Genomic DNA, 15,820 nt, shown 5'->3' with positions numbered 1-15,820 from the left:
CCAGTAACTGCTGCCCAGGGCGCTTCCCCCCAGCGCCCTGCACCCTGTGAGTGCCGTTGGTGTGTGGGAGCTGTACCTCCGTTACTGAAGTCTTCTGCCGTCTGATGTCTTCGGTTCTTCTAATACACACCCGGCTTCTTTCTTCTGGCTTCTGTGAGGGGGGTGACGGCGCGGCTCCGGGAACAAGCAGCTAGGCGAACCAAGTGATCGAACCTTCTGGAGCTAATGGTGTCCAGTAGCCTAAGAAGCAGAGCATTTAACTAAGAAGAAGTAGGTCTGACTTCTCTCCCCTCAGTCCCACGATGCAGGGAGCCTGTAGCCAGCAGGTCTCCCTGAAAATAAAAAACCTAACAAAAGTCTTTCTAGAGAAACTCAGTAGAGCTCCCCTAGTGTGTGTCCAGTCACTCCTGGGCACAAAGTCTAACTGAAGTCTGGGGGAGGGGAATAGAGGGAGGAGCCAGTTCACACCCAGTCAAAGTCTTTTTAGTGTGCCCAAGCTCCTGCGGATCCCGTCTATACCCCATGGTCCTTTTGGAGTCCCCAGCATCCTCTAAGAAAAGAAAAGGATTTGCTCCTGCCACTCTGACCCCCTGCAGTGGCCCTGACCGCCAGCGCTGCTGTCAATTTTGCTCTCTAGAATGCCATGTGAACGGCACTCTGGAGCGCATTTGCTGGTAACAATAGTTTATCTGAGCACTGTTAGGCAGATCTCTGCATGTGCCGAAATTAGCTGCAGCAGGGGGACAAGATCAACTGCACTCTGATTGAATGGAATGGAGAATGCCACTTTTGGAGGTGGTATCTATTAGCACTGAGATGGGAAGCAATACTCCATAAATGTGTACTGGCTCTGGGGGTGGCAGAGGGGGACTATGGAGACAAGCGAGTTAGTGGTTATGCCAGTGGGGATCTATAACCTCTAGGGGATAATGTCTTTGGGGACCTATGGCCACGGGAAAAATTTATTATTATTATTATTATTATCATCATCATCCTTTAGTTATATGGCGCCACAAGGGTTCTGCAGCGCCCAATTAGAGAGTACATAAGCAATGATGAAAACAGGAAAACAGTGACTTACAGTTGAAGACAATAGGACAAGTACAGGGTAACCAAGCATAACTACATCAGCAGATGACACTGAGAAAAGTATCAGGGTGGCTGAAAACTGAAGGATTTGGGGCAGTTAAGGATTATTAAAGTAAGAAAAGGATAAGCACATGAGGGAAGAGGGCCCTACTCATGAGAGTTTACGTTCTAAAGGGGAGGGGGCAGACAGACAGGGGTGACACAGATGGGGTAGACTGTGAGCATGGAACAGAGGGTTAGAATGAGATATGGATAGATTTGGTGAAGAAGTGTGTCTTTAGAGCCCATTTGAAGTTCTGTAGAGTGGTGGAGAGTCTGAGGGGGGAGAGGTAGAGAATTCTAGATAAAGGGAGCAGCACATGAAAAATCTTGGATGTAGGAGTGGGCGTAAGTAATCAGAAGACAGAAGAGTAGCCGTGCATTAGCAGAGCGAAGAGGACGGGTGGGAGAGTAAAGGGAGACTAGGTTAGAGATGTAAATGGGAGAGGAGTGGGTGAGTGCTTTGTAAGTGAGTGCGAGAAGTTTGAATTGGATTCTGAAAGGGAAGGGAAAGCCAGTGAATGGCTTGTAGGAGAGGGGAGGTGGGCGCAGTGCGTTTGGTGAGGAAGATGAGCCGGGCAGCAGCACTGAGGATAGATTGGAGTGGAGACAGGTAATTGTCAAGGAGATTGCAGTACTCCAGTCTGGAAATGATCAGTGAGTGGATTATGGTCTTGGTGGCATCATGGGTGAGAAAGGGTCTAATCCTGGAAATATTTTTGAGATGAAAATGACAGGTTTGTGCGCCGATCACGTGGTGCGCACACGTGATCGGGAGAACCGGCTTTTTGCTATAGTCCGCTCGTCTGAGCGGTGAGGATGGGAGCGTACAGAGTAAAGCACCACTTCAGACGGACCAGAACACAGTGACAACCGAACAGTGGGGTATCGTACCAGCACTACACATACACCACACCTGTAAAGTATATAGCACACGCCATAAAGCCCGCGATCGGGAAGAGTGTGATTCAAGGCGCATGTCACAAATTTATTTAAGCATATCTATATGCAATAAATCTAAGGGACAATTTACGTGATATGTGTTGCATGCATATTAATCTTTAATGGTGTGATATTAAGATGCGCTGATTTGAGCCAATGCACAGATGTGCGGCTATATCAAGCACTTGTGGTTGATTTGTGCAGCTGGGTTATCACAGACTGAATAGGATTAGTACGTTCATTCAATTAATTAACAGACTGTTTAAAAAAAAAAAACCAGTTATGTGCTGTATACTGTGATGTTTAAACACGAACTGGTTAATATATGTCTGGGTGTGATACTGGTTTGGACAGCTCTTTATTTCTTTACTGTATGAGACAGGTATTTGAACAGATAGAGGCAACATTTGAAACAGTGTAACAGACATATCTACTTGTGTCAGATTTCTGGTTACTTGTATCACATAAAACCTGAGAAGCTATATTTCTTTACACATGTGCATTTTTTGTAGCCGCATGGAGATTAGGCAGCATCTATTACATTTTTGACATGGAATCACACTAAGATTCCTTAAGATAGATTTTCTGTACATTATAGATTTCCTTTTATTTGACGCCTATCCTTATACTGCAGTAGCAGTTAAATTTAAATTAACGGCGTCTGGCATAGGACTGTGCAGCGACTATCTAACAGTCAATATATGGTTCTTGATGTAATATATACCAAGGTCAAGTATACATATATATATTTCTTGACTGTGTGACATAAGCGTGCCGTATTCCCTTTTTCAGAGGACACAAGCCATAAGGTCCACACAGGTTTGCTGCTGTATCTAATGTGCAGGTTTTTTGATAGACCCAGGATTTGCTAGTCTTTATAATTAGACTATTTGAAGTCCCATGTGAATAATTTAATAAGCAGTGCTAATTACAGATATCCTGCATATTGCAGATCACATCTGATACATATTAACTGCAGGGGCAGTAAAAGCTGAAACAATTGTTTTGGTAATAGGACATCATAATTAAGACATGCTATTTCTATCTGGTATATACTGTATATCTACCATTTATGCATAGGTACAGATCATGTGCCATAAACTGTGCTATATCTCCTACAAGGGAGGCATGTGTCGTTAATTTATATCACAGGTTCATTGTAATGTTTAATTGACTACTCTGAATACTGTTTCAAGAGTGTGTCGTCTGCTGTGGACTCACTAAAGTACAGGCTCTGCAAGGCAATAGCAACAGAGTCTTTCTAGTAGGCACAGCACTTCAGACTGCTCTTTTCTTCTTCCTTCTGACCTCACGCTAGTGACTCACTCTCTTATTCTCCACCCTATGCCAAATGGTATGATGGATGAAAAGCAGAAGTGAGATACAGTAACAGCTAGGAGGTCATACATATCTGTCAATTGTACTACTTGCCTTATTTTCAAACAATCATACAGAAGGAATTTAGACGGTCAGCTCTAAATACATATTTGTTGAGTCCTCATACATATGCAACAGCAATCCATCAGTATCCTACTAATGGGAGCCCAACAGATGTTGTAGTGCCATAAGGACTACATTGCGGCCATACTCCATTGGTTAAGCCCAAACCCTTCCGAACTTGGAAGCCAAGCAGTGGATGGCCGGACTAGTACCAGGATAGGGGACTACCTGGGAACATCCTGGTGCTGCAAGACAATTTTGTCCATCAAGGCATATATCAACCCTTTGGGGCATTCTTCTTTTTTTGGATTGTAGAGAGGACTGGGAAAGTGCATGGGAAACCAGAATGAACCAATGATTTAATTCCCTGCGATTATTTCTTCCCAATGGGATATATGCAGGCAGAATGAGGGTTCATACAAATATTGCATACATTTTCTATAACTATAGCTAAAGCTAGTTCACCTCTTACTATTTAGTATTTAACTAATAAATGTATAAGATGTATAGTCCATATATTTTCGCATTTTAACTATTCACCTTCAGAGAAAACTCCGCTATTTTTAGATAGTACTAAATAAAATTTATAAATCTTATCTGTGTATTGTAAAGTAACATATTTAATCTTTCAAAATAAGTGCTTCCCAAAAAGAGTCTTTTGTTTCTTTTCTCCTGCTATCCAGGTTTGTGAGAGGTGCTAGATGTGTGGTTTGAAGGAGAGGGAGGAGTCAAGGATTACGCCAAGAAAGCGTACTTGGGGGCTACAGGAGATAGTCGTGCCATCAATAGATAATGAGATTGTGGGAGGTAAGGTTGTGCGGGAGGGTGGGAAGATGATCACCTCAGTCTCGGACATGTTGAGTTTAAGAAAGCGCTGGGATATCCAGGAAGAGATAGCAGAGAGATAGTTGGAGGTCCGAGTGAGGAAAGCAGGGGAAAGATCAGGGGAGTAAAGGTAGGCTTGAGTATCATCAGCATAGAGGTGATATTGGAAGTCAAAAGAACCAATAAGTTTATCTAAAGAGGATATATATATTTAGATATATATATATATATATATATATATATTATTGCTGGGCAAGATAACGCGTTATTAACGCGTTAACGCCATAAGGCAATAACGGCGATAATATTGTTAACGCCGTTAACGCTGCTGCGCCGGAAGCAGTAGCGGAAGAAGCCGCCGGAAGCAGTAATTCATCTGACCCCCTTGATGGAGAAGCCGCTGGATGCCGCCGGAGAAGAGGAAGCCACCGGATGCCGCCGGAGAAGAGGAAGTCGCCAGCCGCCATAACCTCTTGAGACTGACACATCTTCACAATATCTCTGTGAGTACTGGTTTTTTTACAGGGCCTAGCAAAGGCATAGGATTCCCTTATAGCTGCTCTTTAGCATTTAGTTTTTAGTTAGATAGGTAGCGATTGACTTAGAAGTTCTAACTAAGTTACCCAGCTCCGGCCAGCGCGTGCTACGGGATCCCACTCACCCAGTCCCACCGCGGCGCAGCTCCCGCTTGTGTTCTAAGTTAGAACACAAGCGGGAGCTGCGCCGCGGTGGGACTGGGTGAGTGGGATCCCGTAGCGCGTGCTGGCCGGAACTGGGTAACTTAGTTACGCGCGGCTGAGGAGAAACCTCGGTCGCGTGGGTTGCAGCGTGCAGGGCAGCCCTTCTCTTCTCCGGCGGGCGCCGCTGTGGGACTGGATGAGAATGGTCCCGCAGCGTGCGCGCTGGCCGGCGCGCAAGTATCAGATACAGCGCAGGAAGCACTTCTCACCGGCGGCTATTCACTGGTTCTATCAACACCGCTGTGGGACTGGATGTGACGGGTATATGTACATTGGGGCTGATATTGCTTATATTAACAGGAGAGTTAGTGGATGGGATTGGAAGTTTGGGCCTCCTTCGTTCATTAAGGTCTCCCTGCTGAGCTATTATACTCCCTTTTATTGCTGGGGTGCCTAATCTGCTAAAAAAAAAAAATACAGTTTTTTTTTATTTTTTATAAATTTTATTTTATTTATTTAAAAAGGTTTTCACAGAAAATGGAGAAAGGAACTGAAATCTTACATGGACATTTTCATTTTAAATCTCTACCAGATGGCACAGTTGATAAAACCAAAGTTATTTGTAAACACTGCAAAGCTGAATTTTCTTATCACCGGAGTACTTCGAGTCTGAAGTATCACTTAAATGCAATACACACCGTTGATGCCAGCTACTCACCCACTCAAACACACAGTGGAGGGAAGCTTCGGCAGACTACATTGGATACAGCGTATGGGAGAAGTATAGATAAACAAAAGCAAGAAAAGCTAACAAATAACATAGCGAAGTGGATAGCTACAAACTGCAGGCCAATTAGTATTGTCGAAGATGTCGGTCTGAGGAATGTTCTTAGGATCGCAACGAATGACAGCACGTATGAGCCTCCCTCAAGACGCACCATCACAAGAAGAATACATGACTTGTATGAAAATGAGAGGACTACAAAAGCGATGGCGTTACAATGTGCACCACATGTTGCTCTCACTGGAGATTACTGGACATCACTGGGTAACCATAATTACCTTGGAGTTACAGTGCATTATATTGATGAACACTGGGAGCTACATTCACATGCTCTGACTGTAATGAAAACAGAAGTGAGACATTTTGCTGAAACGTGCGCTGAACATTTTATTCATGTTGCACAAGAGTGGAACATTTCAGATAAAGTCGGCACACTTAGCACAGATAGTGCAAGAAATATGATTGCTGCTGCAAGACACCTGCCTTTTGAACATGTCCCCTGCACTGCGCACAGTCTCCAGCGTTCTGTCACAGTATCTCTGCAGAACAGTGCGTTTGACAATGTCCTGGCCAAATGCAGAAAAGTTGTAGGCCACTTTAAACACAGTCCAGCAAGTGCTGCAGAATTACAAAAACAACAAATTCAACATAGACAAAATAAGGAGTCGCTTATACAAGATATTCCAACCAGATGGAATTCGACTCTGGGCACGATATAAAGTGTCTGTAGAAATGAACAGCCACTGAGGGATGTCCTCACCACACACAACACCAAGATTGCCATGCCAACTACAGCTGAAATGGACAAACTGCAGAGGTTGGAAACGCTACTGGAGCCCTGCAGGTATATTTTACATACTTCATATATTTCATTTTTCCACTGTCCTGTCTGTAAAAAATATAGCATGAACGGGATGTAGTTAGGTAGGTTTAGGCACTTACTGGTGGAGGGTAGGAAGCAGGGAGGGTTAGGGTTAGTAGGGAGCAGGGAGGGTTAGGGTTAGTAGGGAGCAGGGAGGGTTAGGGTTAGTAGGGAGCAGGGAGGGTTAGGGATTGGCTGCATGGAGGGAGGGTTAGGGATTGGCTGCATGGAGGGAGAGTTAGGGTTAGGCAGCACCAGCGGACTTTTAGGGTTAGGCACTATGCAGGGAGGGTTAAGGGTAGGGAGGGTTAGTATACTTACCGGGGACTTTTGGGTATCTGGATTCCAGGATGCCGCTGTCGGTCTTCTGACCACCAGCATTCTCCCGTACCCAAAGAAATGGGTTTGATTTTTTTTTTTTTTTTGCTGTTGCAGGTATGTGACTGAACTTCTGGGAGGAATAAAGTATGTTTTATGCTCTGTGGTTCTGCCTGCTTTTTGCCATCTCTCTCGGGTCATGGAGAGTTCAGATGATGTCCCTGCCTACGTGGTCAAATTTAAGACTACATTCAGAACAGACCTGGAGACACGCAAAGAAAATGCCAACATTGCATATCTGAAGATTGCTACCGCATTGGACCCTAGATTCAAGGACCTCAAGTGTATACCCAGAGCTGAGAGGGGTGAGGTGTGGGCCTTAGTCACCAACTTACTAAAGGAACAGAGGTTTGTTGCAGAGAAACCTGTGGAAGCAACAACATCAGAGCCACCAAATAAAAAGTTAGCCCTATTGGCTGCTTCATCAGAGTCTGATTCTGAACAGGAGGAAGATTCAGTTGAGAACAGTGTGCGTCGATTCAGAGCGGAGCCCACCATCAGTACAGAGTCCTGTCCATTAGAGTGGTGGTCCAAACATGCAGGCTCACACAGCAGGCTGGCCTCCATTGCACAGAAGTACTTGGCCACACCTGCAACATCAGTACCCTGTGAAAGGTTGTTTTCTCATGCTGGTCATATTGTACAGAAGAAGAGAGTTTCTTTATCATCTGAAAATGTAAATAACCTCGTGTGTCTTAGCAACTGGCTTGGTGCAGAGGAGTAAATAGGTTACACACCTAAAATATATCTGTCCAATCTGGTGGGAACAAAAATCTGGGAAAGAAAACAGATTTAGATTCTCAGAAAACATATTTTATTTTTAATTTTAATTTTCAACGTTTTTTTAAATGCTACTGTGTTAAGGGAAAACTGCAAACCAAATGTTTTTGCAGTGTTGTTTAATGTTATTGCACTGTTGTTCATATAGAAGTACTAAAAGTGCGCAATACACCACTTTTGAATTCATTATTGACTTTAGTCGGCTAACAATACGATTAATCGCTATTAATCGCATGAAATCCTGCGATTAATTGCGGTTGAAAATTTTAATCGTTGCCCAGCACTAATATATATATATATATATATATATATATATATATATATATATATAGCAAACGGACGGGCGGCACTCAGAAATGATGACAGGCAACGAGCAGGGTATAGCAACGTTTCGAAGTGTATTACTTCTTCATCAGGACTTGTATGAAAATGAGAGGACTACAAAAGCGCGGTTGCAACTGGTCATAGTGACCAACCAGTTGCTCGTCACTTCTACCAGGCGAAACATAATGTTGCCTGTTTAAAATACATGATCATCGATCATGAACCTTTTAGAATTCGTGGAGGTGACAGATCCCGCAGATTATTACAAAAAGAGTCTAGGTGGATTCATGAACTACAAACCCTTGTGCCTCGCGGCCTCAATGAATCCTTGGGTTTACATTGTTTTTTATAACAGCTTTCTATAGATATCTTATTAAACTAACATCAGTGTGCTATTTATGCCTGATCGTCCACGCTGCGCTGTTCTTGCATATGATGTTTTCCATTTAAATCATTAGGAATTGCCTGGTTGCAGCTGCTATGTTTCCATTTGTTTCAGTCTGTTTTTAATTCTACATGTATTTTGGTGCTTTGTTTATTATGTCCACGGATCGGTGTTCTCACCGATCACACTGTAAACTGAGAAGTTGTTTGTTTATAGTTACCCCGGTTACGCGGCGAGCGGTGATGACGTCATCTGTGGGCGTCGGCATTCGCGTCCCGCGCCGGAGTTGTTTGACACGCTGTGGTGAGCCTATTTAAGGTATGTTTTGTATTACATTTATTGTCCTGATGAAGAAGTAATACACTTCGAAACGTTGCTATACCCTGCTCGTTGCCTGTCATCATTTCTGAGTGCCGCCCGTCCGTTTGCTATATTGGACCTTACAGCTATTGAGGTTCCTAGGAGGGCACCAGGCAAGTAATCAATGTGTGTGAGGAGTGCTGCCACAATCATGCTATATATATATATATATATATATATATATATATATATATATATATATATATATATATATATATAGATCCAACAAGCGGTAGCACTCACATCCTCATAGTAAGCAAACACTGGGGTGTCCACTCGAATACCACGGTATCCAAATATGTAGATGAAAATCAGAGGGGGCACTCTCCAGACTTTTTTACTATAAACAACTGTTCATTTATTAATGATATACTTTACATGATCAGCATAATGACAAGAATTTCCTCAAGCGCTTTCGGCCCAAGCAAGGGCCTTCCTCAGGAGGCACTGTACATCAATCACAGCTTCCAACAACCATGAGCAGAAAACCAGACATCCAGCAATAATGCTGATCCTGCCTGACTGGCTCTAAATACCCTCACCACTTGAAAAACGGCGCCAAAAGACATTATGATGTCATCAAGCAGGGACAAATGTTCTCCTCAATGAATAACCACCCATTCAAAGGATAGAGAACACCACACTCGCCCCTATCCAGGAGCACAAACAGCCCAAATCACAATCAGCAAGTAGGAGACGATGGGGCCGCCGCAACCCATCTCTGACACCCGCCGCGTCCCGGAGCAGAGCACTTCCGGCCCGTGGAACGCAAACGTCACACGGCCGGAAGTGCCCACCCGGAACGCAAACAGGAAGTCAGACACTAGTTCCCATCGAAAGAGGTTATAATTTAAGCACAACCAAAGGACATCATAAGTAGGCGGACTGTCATTCCGGTTTATCAGCCCTATGTATCACACCCATATTGGGCAAGTGTGCAAAACAAATGCAAGTGGCCATATGCATATAAAATGCCCGAACGAGGGTAGTAGAGCCAGACAGGGCAGTATTGAACAATCCCCAACAAACCCTCATCCCTCCAAGATTAGCTAGATCCCCAGAATGCAATGGTCAAACGACACCGAACGTTATATATAACCCAAGTTCTAAAGTATTCTACCACTATTTACTTAAATCGGTTCAGCGCATCCCCATTGCACCCTGAAGATCAAAGCAAAGAACACACACAATATATATAATACAAAAAATACAAATACCAGACAGACAACATTAAAAAGTGCATCGGGCAAGGAACAAAAAAACTAGATTTCACAAAACAAGTTTAGCGTAAGAATACGTTTAACGGGTTCGACTCATTCAGACCATTGGGTGTCACCGAGCCCAATCTATGTATCCACCTTGCTTCTAGCTTTTTTAGGAGAAGTGAACGATCACCCCCTCTATTGGGGACAGGGACCCAATCAATAATTCTGCACTTCAAGGATGCCACTTGATGTCCTTCATTTAGGAAATGCTGGGCCACCGGTTTGTCAGTGCGACCTGTTTGCAGCACTTGATGAATTGAGCTGCGATGGTTTGCCATCCACTCTCTGAACGAACAGGTGGTCATCCCCACATACGGAAGTCCACAAGGGCATAGTAGCATATAAATGACATGGTCCATCCGACAATGTAATCGGTATTGAATAGTGATTGGTTTTCCACTAAGTGGATGGGGAAACTTCTCACCGACCAACATCGAGCGACATGTCACACAACACAGGCATTTGACGCAGCCTTTTCTTGTTTTATTTAGCCAATTATTTTCAGAGCCACCCGTTTGTCTCGCAGGGTGCATCAGCAATTGTTTCAAATTGCGCCCACGTCTATAAGCCAGCATGGGTGGATGTTCAAGTGTCTTTTTGAATTTTGGGTCTGAATTCAGTATAGGCCAGTGCCTCCTTATTGATGCTCTGACAACAGGCGATTTTGCATCAAATTGTGTGACATATATCATCCGCGGTTCTTTGGTCGGTTTTGCCTCACCTATTCTTGATCGTGCTTTTTCCAGGCATTTGTTGATAGTACCTTTACTGTACCCCCTCTGAGAGAAGCGAGCCTTCATCTCCACAATCTGATTCTCAGCAGTGGTTGAATTTGTATTATTCCTCAAGACTCGCATAAATTGCGAGATCGGCAGGCTAGATCTCAAGGATGGTGGATGGTTACTCGTGGCATGCAGAATCGTGTTGCGATCCGTTTCTTTTCTGAATAGGGTAGTCCTAGATTAGTGCCATCACGAAAAATGGTCAAGTCCAAGAAGTTAATAGACTTTGTGTCTGAGTGTCCCGTAAACCGTACAGTAGAGTCTAGGTTATTCAAGTATTCTAACATATCATTAAATTCTAGTTCGGTACCGTCCCACAGCATAAAAACATCATCTATGAAACGTTTATAGTATACAATCTTATTGCCATACTTTGGCATGATATTCAACGTTTCGTACTCATGCATAAATATACCCGCATATATAGGGGCCACATTCGAACCAATGGCTGTCCCCGAGCACTGCATATAGTACTCTCCTTGGTACATAAAGTGATCATTAGTCAAAATAATCTCTAAGAATTCCAAGATGCAGTCAAGTGGTTATGCCAGTTGAGGTAAGTAGATTCTTCACAGCCTCCAAACCTAACCTATGCTGAATGATAGCGTATAACGACGATACATCAAGTGTTGCAAGCAACACATCCTCCTTTATCTCCCCAAGGTCCATAATCTTAGTCAGAAAGTCACCAGTGTCTCTAAGGTAGCTCGGTATATATGGTATTAATTCTTGTAAAAAACCATCCACAAACATAGCTAGAGGTTGTAAAAGGGACCCCCTGGCAGAGATAATGGGTCTGCCCGGAGGGTTGACCATGGATTTATGGACCTTGGGGAGTGTATAAAGCATAGGACAAATTGGAAAGTCAACCTTCAAATAGGTCGACATCTGCTCAGTCAACCACCCCAGGTTAACTGATCTATCAATCAACGTGTCAACCCTTCTTTTCACAAGAGGCATAGGGTTATGCCCACATTTGGAGTAAGTCTCGGGATCTGCAAGTTGGCGCCTGACCTCAGTATCATAATCAACGAAATTCTGAACCACCACGGCACCGCCTTTATCAGCGGGCCAGATAACAATTTTATCGTTATTTCTTAAAGATCTCAAGGCTGTACGTTGGTCAGGCGTCAAATTCGCGAATCCCTTAGATGTGTTGTTTCTAAAGTAATTTTCCGTCATCCTTAAAAAAGTCAGAATACTGGGACTAGATGAGGGGGGATCAAACAAGCTAGGTTTTTTAAGTATTTTAGGATCAATCAAATCCCCACCATCTTTCATAATTTTATCCCCAAAAAACTCACGTAGTCTCAGTTTTCGCCCAAACTTATAATGATCAACCGCTAGGTTAAAATCATCATGTCTGGAAGTAGGTACAAAGGATAGACCTAAAGACAGGAGTGAGGTCTCCCCTTTGGTCAAAACGTGGTCCGATAGATTAAATATACTATCTAGTCCTTCTTCCTCCTCGCTCTTCTTTTTGAGGCTGCCCCTCCTTGGGTGGGGTCTTCTAGATCTTCTGGGTCTCTTATAGGGGGTACTCGCGTGCCCCTCCCTAAAAAACCGCTCGGTGGTCGAGCTCCCCTAGCTTCAGAGTCTGAGGCTGAATGCGAGGTTGAAGAGTCACTACTTTGTTGAGATCTATTATAATAGGGTCTATTTTGTCTAAAGCGTCTGGTCACACCTGATCCACCTGTTAGCCACCTATACACTTGGTGGGTGGTGTAATCCTGGTTGACAGTCTGCAATTTTTTTCTCTTGAAAGTCACCAGTTGGTCTTTAAAAGCATCCAGCTGGGATTGCAGTTTGTCACACCAGGAGTCCGATTTATCTGACTTAAGGGGCTGTAGATAGTTTTTTTCAAAGATCTCAATTTCTTCCCTGATTTTGACCAATTCTATCCCCACCTCCTTGATAACCAGTAGGATTAGGTCGAGCGAGCATTTATTTAAAACGCCACACCATTTACTGCAAAATGCTGCATTAGTTCTACCGATGGTGGGAGTATTGCTCACCCGAAATGCACGTGGTATACGTTTTGACCGGTGGTATTCGGAGAGGAATTGGCCGTGAAGTGTGAGTTCAACCTCTCTACGCTTTAAACGTAATACCTTGATCAATTGGTTTTTCTGCTGGTAGACTAGTGAACTCAAAATGATGAATATACACTTTCTTGGCATCATCGTCTGTTAGTGATACCAACTGATTTTCCGCCGCAAACAGTAAACCCTCATCAATACCTGCAGATCCAGACTGAGACATTCCTTCGAATACTAAGTACACTCCACATATGCTAAATATTCAACACAACATGAGCCAAATTTTAATATCACTTAAGACACACAACAAGCTAGTGGGACGGTACCAACACTACTAAGCCCGATGCACAAAAAACAAAAAGTAAAAACATATTGAATTAAATATAAAAGAGGTATTCAAGGGGGAATACCAACTGCATAGGACCAGAGATTACTGACCACAAATGTCCAGAAAACCTTTTTGATCAAACTACAGTTCCAGGAATAATAAACGATGGGTGACTAACCAGGAGATGATTCATATTCAAAAACCACGTCCTTATGTAGATCCAACAAGCGGTAGCACTCACATCCTCATAGTAAGCAAACACTGGGGTGTCCACTCGAATACCACGGTATCCAAATATGTCGATGAAAATCAGAGGGGGCACTCTCCAGACTTATTTACTATAAACAACTGTTCATTTATTAATGATATACTTTACATGATCAGCATAATGACAAGAATTTCCTCAAGCGCTTTCGGCCCAAGCAAGGGCCTTCCTCAGGAGGCACTGTACATCAATCACAGCTTCCAACAACCATGAGCAGAAAACCAGACATCCAGCAATAATGCTGATCCTGCCTGACTGGCTCTAAATACCCTCACCACTTGAAAAACGGCGCCAAAAGACATTATGATGTCATCAAGCAGGGACAAATATTCTCCTCAATGAATAACCACCCATTCAAAGGATAGAGAACACCACACTCGCCCCTATCCAGGAGCACAAACAGCCAAAATCACAATCAGCAAGTAGGAGACGATGGGGCCGCCGCAACCCATCTCTGACACCCGCCGCAGTGTTGTTTAATGTTATTGCACTGTTGTTCATATAGAAGTACTAAAAGTGCGCAATACACCACTTTTGAATTCATTATTGACTTTAGTCGGCTAACAATACAATTAATCGCATGAAATCCTGCGTAATTGCGGTTGAAAATTTTAATCGTTGCCCTGCACTAATATATATATATATATATATATATATATATATATATACATATACATATACACATACATACATACATACATACATACATACATAGAGAGAGAGAGAAAAGGAGAAGACCAAGAAAAGAACATTGGGGGACACCAAAAGTTAGTGGGAGTGTGTGTGTGTGTGTGTGTGTGTGTGTGTGTGTGTGTGTGTGTGTGTGTGTGTGTGTGTGTGGGGAGGGGGGGGGGGTAGCGTCATGAGAATAGAGACGGAACGATCAGAGAGGTATGAGGAGAGCCAGGAAAGGGACGTATCACGCAGACCAAAAGACTGAAGGATTTGCAGAAGGAGAGGGTGGTCCACAGTGTCAAAAGCAGCAGAGAGGTCAAGAAGAATAAGCAGAAAGTAGTGGCTCTTAGATTTGGCTGCATGGTGGTCATTGCAGACTTTTATGAGGGCAGTTTCGGTGGAGTGGAGAGAACGGAAATAAGACTGGAATAGGTCAAGCAGTGAGTGAAAGGAAAGAAAGGCAGTTAGGCGGTTATAGACAATACGCTCAAGGAGTTTGGAGGCAAAAGGGAGGAGAGAGATGGGTCGGTAGTTGGAGAGGGTGTTTGGATCAAGGGTAGTTTTTTTAAGAAGAGGGGAGACAAGAGCATGCTTGAAGGCAGAGGGGACAGTGCCTGACGAGAGGGAGAGACTGAGCAAGATGGGGACAGGCAGAAGGAGAAAGGTAGCAGAGGAGGTGGGAGGGGATAGGGTCAAGTGGGGAGGTGGAGGGGGGGGGGGGGGAGGAACAGATGAGGGCCATGACTTCCTCACCAGGTACAGCTACATGAAAAATAAGATTTTACTCACCGGTAAATCTATTTCTCGTAGTCCGTAGTGGATGCTGGGACTCCGTAAGGACCATGGGGATTAGTGGCTCCGCAGGGGACTGGGCACAACTAAAGAAAGCTTTAGGACTACCTGGTGTGCACTGGCTCCTCCCACTAAGACCCTCCTCCAGACCTCAGTTAGGATACTGTGCCCGGAAGAGCTGACATTACTAGGAAAGGATTTGGAATCCCGGGTAAGACTCATACCAGCCACACCAATCACACCGTATAACTCGTGATACTATACCCAGTTAACAGTATGAAATATAACTGAGCCTCTCAACAGATGGCTCAACAATAACCCTTTAGTTAGGCAATAACTATAAACAAGTATTGCAGACAATCCGCACTTGGGATGGGCGCCCAGCATCCACTACGGACTACGAGAAATAGATTTACCGGTGAGTAAAATCTTATTTTCTCTGACGTCCTAAGTGGATGCTGGGACTCCGTAAGGACCATGGGGATTATACCAAAGCTCCCAAACGGGCGGGAGAGTGCGGATGACTCTGCAGCACCGAATGAGCAAACTCTAGGTCCTCCTCAGCCAGGGTATCAAACGTGTAGACTCCTACAAAAATGTTTTAACCCGACCAAGTAACAGCTCGGCAAAGTTGTAAAGCCGAGACCCCTCGGGCAGCCGCCCAAGAAGAGCCCACTTTCCTCGTGGAATGGGCTTTTACAGATTTAGGGTGTGGCAGTACAGCCGCAGAATGTGCAAGTTGAATCGTGCTACAGATCCAGCGAGCAATCGTCTGCTTAGAAGCAG

At 43.9% G+C, this 15,820-nt stretch overlaps 1 protein-coding gene and 1 pseudogene across 1 annotated transcript in view; one reads left to right on the top strand and one right to left on the bottom strand.

Moving 5' to 3' along the window:
* Window positions 1–15,820, bottom strand: part of TDRD3 (tudor domain containing 3) — a 642,579-nt gene that overhangs the window by 323,553 nt on the left and 303,206 nt on the right. The window lies entirely within an intron of this gene.
* On the top strand, window positions 3,645–3,764 carry LOC135051715 (5S ribosomal RNA; annotated as a pseudogene).

This window comes from Pseudophryne corroboree, chromosome 2 (assembly GCF_028390025.1).
Source record: "Pseudophryne corroboree isolate aPseCor3 chromosome 2, aPseCor3.hap2, whole genome shotgun sequence".
NCBI classification, from domain to species: domain Eukaryota; kingdom Metazoa; phylum Chordata; class Amphibia; order Anura; family Myobatrachidae; genus Pseudophryne; species Pseudophryne corroboree.
This window is presented reverse-complemented; position numbering and strand designations above follow the sequence as displayed.